Here is a 5570-nt window from a genome sequence, read left to right on the forward strand (position 1 = left end):
GACACTTGTTCTACAGAATGCAGTGGAGGGAACTGTAAAAAATCTGCCAGAAGGGAGGACGATCTATAGTCAGAGAAGTCATTGCAGCTTAAACAGGAAGCTCCCCTCTTTGTTCAGGACTACAATGCACAGTTTGCAAAATAGTGCAAATACCCTATTAAGGCAAGAATGTCAATTGGATGTATATTTGGTATTTCATTTGTTGTAGCTTTTCTTTTCTTTTATTACATCAGGTATATATTGCCTGTAAATTTCATATTGGTACAAGGAATAAAATTGAGTAATTTTAAATTAAAAAAATCATCTCATTGTTTTATTTATAATCCAGAAGTCTCAATTTGATAACTCAGGTTAATCATTTTATGGTTGTCTTGAAAATAGCCAGCTCATTATTGATGTGATGTCAGTATTTAGCTTTGCATGCCCAGTTCCTGGAACCATTTCTGCTGTTTACCAGGACTCCTGCTCTACCAGTTTTCGGTTGGGATCTTCTGGATTTATATGTCCTTGAGGTGCATGCTTTCATTGGGTGGTTTGGGATATCTTAGGGTTCATGACAGAGAATTTTAGTTGTAAACCTTCATTCCAAACTTGCATTCATTTTTATTTCTAGCCTTGTATGTTCTGGTTTAACACGATTAGGTGGTTGATGAATGGTAAGCATCATGGCCGACCACACAAGTGAACATCCTTGAAAAAGATTTCAGATCTTAGTATCTCTGGGTTCTAGCTCATGTATGGAGGGTGAAACTTGCCTGTCACCCTTCCCCACAGGCACCAAGGGTGGCTGTCAAGGCCTGATAAAAACATCAACAGTGTGGCGGCAGCATCACTTTGGAGGGAACTCTTCAATCTTTAGAACACAGAAAACATTGTTAGAGTTTTTCATGATCGATCACCGGATGGTAGCAAGTTACATTATCATGGAATATGTGGCAGGAGGGGACCTTGAGAGCTGCCTCAGATCGAGTGGGCTGTAAGCGAGCAGGAGGAGGGCCAGACCTATTTTCCAGCAGGTCGATGGTCAGCAGTTCACTTCCTCCACCAAAGGCGCGTACACATGATATTAAGCCATTAGAGAACATTTTGGTCATTTTGCAGGGCAATGCAAAGCTTTTGTGATTTTGGTATGGCAATTAAAATCACGAAGGGCAGATGTTGGAGATCTGTGGCTCCTTGCTCTATTGGGCCCCAGAGATCTTGAAACCTGATGGGCTGGCAGGTGACATGTGGAGCTGGGCATTATCCTCTATGTTCTGGTCACGGGGCACTTTCCATATCTAGAAGCTACCACTGAGGATATGCACAGGCTCATCTAATCTACCTATGTGTCCTGCATTCTTACCACTTGTCAAAAACCGTGTCACATCATCATTACACGTTTACTCATGGTCCCCACCTGGTACAGGATGACAAATATATCAGCTGGTGGAACGCACTGCGGGCTGGGCCCTATTCACAACATAGGCTGCCTTCTGCCACAGAAGGAATACTTCCCCAGGATCGTGAACACAACGTGTGCTATTGGTTATACCTGTAGAGAGATTTGTCATCCCTAACACACAGAGCAAGTCAAAAGGGGTAAAAAAGGCAACCTTTAATATTTTAAAATACCAACTGAACTGTGGGGACAGCCATCAACAAGTGGAGAAGCCCTGGGCAAAATGAAAGCCCTGCAGGTGATTCTTAGCCTACTTCCAGCTTTGAGAGGAGGCATGTAGTGAACCTGTTCCTTCAACCCATAGAAGCTGGCAAGAGTCACTTTCAGGAGGATGGTGTGGAAGAAAAGAGACCCAGAGTTGCAGAAGGTACCCATGTTTACCAAATACTCCTCCATGGACCTAATGCCCTGTTCAGATGACCCAGGTGCCAGAAGGATGTTCTCTGACAGTTAACATCACTAATACTGCTACAGAGGACATTGCAGTCAACAGAAATTCTATGGACAGCCTACGTATAACACTTCTCTCCATTATCAGCCAGGATGGAACATCCACAGGGTTTAAAACATGGGCTTTTTGAAGAACCATCCCCAGAGCTCGACATTTCCAGGACCAGCCCAAGTTGGACCCATAGCTTTTCTTCTAGGCCCTTGGGGCTGGAAGCTGATGAAGAAGAATTTCTTTCCGTTTCCTGGAAGCATGCTGCTGCTGCTGTCACTGCCTCCCGTGGTGAGCCTGAATCCCTGTGTTAGGTGCAACAAAGAAAAAGATGGGATTGTAGTCCTTTAGAAAACATGCTGGACTGGCTACCCAGATTCAATTCCTATGCGGTTAGGATATGTGCTATTTAATATCCTCTGCAAGCGATAAGATGGACCTTCTAATACGGCAAGAATATAAGATGTCTAGCAAATTAAATGGCCCCAATCCACAGCTTTACCCTCATTTAAATGTTCCAGAGGGTTGGGTCACAAGCAGATAGCATAGCATGGGGCACGATGGGTTGAAAGAGATAGAGTATGTTTAGCTAAAGGGGAGAAATTTTTAGAGGATGGAGGAAGGGGAGACTGGCAGATCAGGGTGGGTTCAGTGCTGGAATAAGTCCTGCCTCTGTCGCGGTCAGTAATAGATGCACTTTCATGTTTCTTTTTGCTTTCAAGTGGGAAACTGGGGAATCAATAGAATTCCGGCCCTATTGAGGAGTGATGGCACAGCAGAAAGCCAGGACAGAACCCCAGGCTGCTGTGTTCGCAATCCAGGGCTGCAGCTTCATGTCCTGTCCAGCTCTTAGGTCTGAGCTTTCAGTGTTCATCCCTTCAGTTTCACTCCAGCCCCAGCACTGCGCCCGTGGGTGAAAGGTGCACATAAGGAACAGAGTTAAGGAGGCTCCCTCCCGCTCTGGACGTGCTATGGGACCAGTGCCTACAGCATCTAAAACAGAGGCCTCTACAGGCAGGAATGACCTGTCTCAAGGACAAGGCTCTGTCATGGACGTTGAAGACAGGGGCCTAGTCTGAGGAGGATGAGGTGTCATCATCTTGGTGACTTTATTCCCTCCATCTTATTTTGGACTGTCCTTTGGAAAGGACTGCAAAAGAAACATGTAAAGTCCCCTGGAAGGGGAGGAAAACAGGTGAAAGGAGGTAAGTGGAACAATTGGCAAATGGACGGAATGGGAAACAGAATGAGAGGGTGTAGTGTGAGGAATAGATTCTGTCTCAGGGACCTTCCTGTCCAAAAGTGCCATGAAAGAGATGCTTGCTTTGGACTAGGCAGGAGCCAGGGCAATCAAGAGGAATACAGTTCTGAAGAAGTACAGCATGGTAACTAGATCAGCCTGGCCAACGATGAGGAGAAGAGGGCCTGCTGGATGGCTCCTTTGCATGAGTCAAGGCACACAAGTAGGATGCTGTGAAGCATCATCCTGTTCTATGCCGCTGAGCTGTCAATGACAGAAAAGGTACAGCCCTGTAAAGTCAGTTGGTTCCCATCCTACTCCAGGACTCTGGAAGTCTTGTCTTTCAATGTCAATAACAGAGGCCCTTCAGGATTTTTCTGTTTCTTTTGAGGGGTAAAAGTGAAATGGCATAGTTGAGCTATGCCTGGTGTTGTATGTGGAACAAGAGGGGATGCAAGTCAGATATTCCCGAGGTGCTGTGTAAAAATATACCAGGGCTACAGGTCACAGCATCCATCCTCCAACTATACAGTTTCAGCTACGATGTTTAGGAACCCTTCACCTCACTGAGCCTGCCCTGCTTGCTAGATTTCCCTAAAGTCAGTCACATGCAGCTGTGACCTGATAAACGTCAAATCCCTAGTTTTGTCATGTTTTGGAAAAGGCTTTGAGAGCATCTAGAACAGTGGCCTCTTGAAACAGAGAGACATCCATGGTTCCTCAGGCTCCCACTCCACTCTATTCACTTCATCATACCCAAGCTCCCTTCTGAGGTTCTGTGGAAGAAGGGCATTAACCCTGAATGAACTGTTGCAGGTGGATACACAAAGGAGATAAGAGGAGGAATAGGGAAAAAAGAAATGGAGTGGACCTGTAGAGGGGACAAAGCAAGAGTGTGCTGGGATACTTCCTGTCAGTGATGAAGCAGAAATGGAGGAATGTGTGGTCTCGGGCAGGAGTTTTGACGAAGAAAGACTAGGAACAATTGTCCACTGCAGACAGTGTGAGTTGTGAGGACACTGCAAACCATGTGAAGTGGTCCTGCTCTGATGGTTACTGACATGTGTCAAGGTAGAGAAGTAGGAGTTTGCCCCAATAAATACCCTCCTGTTTGGGGCGGATTGATGGGAGGGTGTGGTATTGGGGAGTCCTCCTCTTTGTCTTATGCAGACTATATCTCATCTGGTACCTGTGTCTTTTTTCTTCACAGCCTCTTTCATCCAGACCTTCCACGTTGCCTCCCATGTCATGTTCGAAGAATCTTTTATCATTCTCCCGTCTCATGGATTGATTCATAACTATCTTTTGAGCTATCATTGTTTTGCTCAACAATGGCAAGTTAAATAGGTATTACCAAGCCTGATGCCAGATATTGCCTCTAAGAGGCCAGCAGCCGTGGTACTACATTGTATCTACTGCCAATCAAGAATTCAGGCTTAGACAAAAACAATTGTTATCATGGAATTGTAGATGTCAGCCCCTGTTGGGGTATGTAGTATGGAGGGAATGTTTCTGTGAGGTGTTTTTCAGGACACATTTCAGGTAAGGAGAAACTCTCAGGGTTGACATGGCAACCGAACTTCACAGACAGTCCAGAGGCCTAAGTTGAGTGAATCATGCACCTGAAAGTAAGATGGAGTACAGTAAGTATCTGTGTGCCATAGAACATGAGTGTCCGAAGCCTGGTCTTCATATAGTGAAGAAAGGAACACATAAGGCGGTTTATGCCAGCATTGCTTTCTCCTAGGGAAATTGTTGACTGTTTACTGACAAACCAATGGAACATGAGGGACGACAGAGCTGTGGTAAGGCAGGAACCTGCCTCCCTTTATACTTGGCATCAGCTTCATTCTGCCCTGTCCCTGGGCACATTGACATTATTGATTAAATCTTCTTCCCAACAGGATGATGGAAGTTTGGCTATCAATACTTTCTAGAATGTGTATCATCTGGTGAGTCCTGTGTCAACAGAACAGAAAGCTGAGTTCATAGTGATTGAGAGTAATTTTGACTTTCATGGCATCAACCAGGGTCAGCTTGTGTTTCTATTACACATCAGGGAAGCTAGAGCTGTTGAATGGATGAGCTTCTTTTTAATTCTTTAAAGGGGACAGTGAAATTTCTTGTCGTAACATTTAGTTTTTATTTTTTGAGACAAGAACTTAGTACATAGCATTTAAATCATAATGTAGAATTGGTGGCTCTAAAACTCAGCGAGATCTTCCATGGCACTGCATCTTGTATGCTAGGATTGTACATGGGTACACCAGCAATAATAAATTCTTGTAATCTTTCCATGTAGAACTGTTCCAGTCCTGAGCTTTTTCATTTTTGCATGGCAGGAATTGAGTTGGAGTCACGGACATCAGGGTCGACTAGAACAGTGAGCAAACCACCCTAAATGTAACCTTCAGAGCAGAAGTCTATGTTCCATGGGAGTGGTCCCCTGA

The 5570-nt window shown here is 44.8% G+C and overlaps 1 pseudogene; it reads left to right on the forward strand.

The window, feature by feature from the left end:
- Positions 1-834: 834 nt before the first annotated feature.
- On the forward strand, positions 835-2175 carry LOC116898425 (annotated as a pseudogene).
- Positions 2176-5570: the final 3395 nt, after the last annotated feature.

This window comes from Rattus rattus, chromosome 4, assembly GCF_011064425.1.
Source record: "Rattus rattus isolate New Zealand chromosome 4, Rrattus_CSIRO_v1, whole genome shotgun sequence".
NCBI lineage: Eukaryota > Metazoa > Chordata > Mammalia > Rodentia > Muridae > Rattus > Rattus rattus.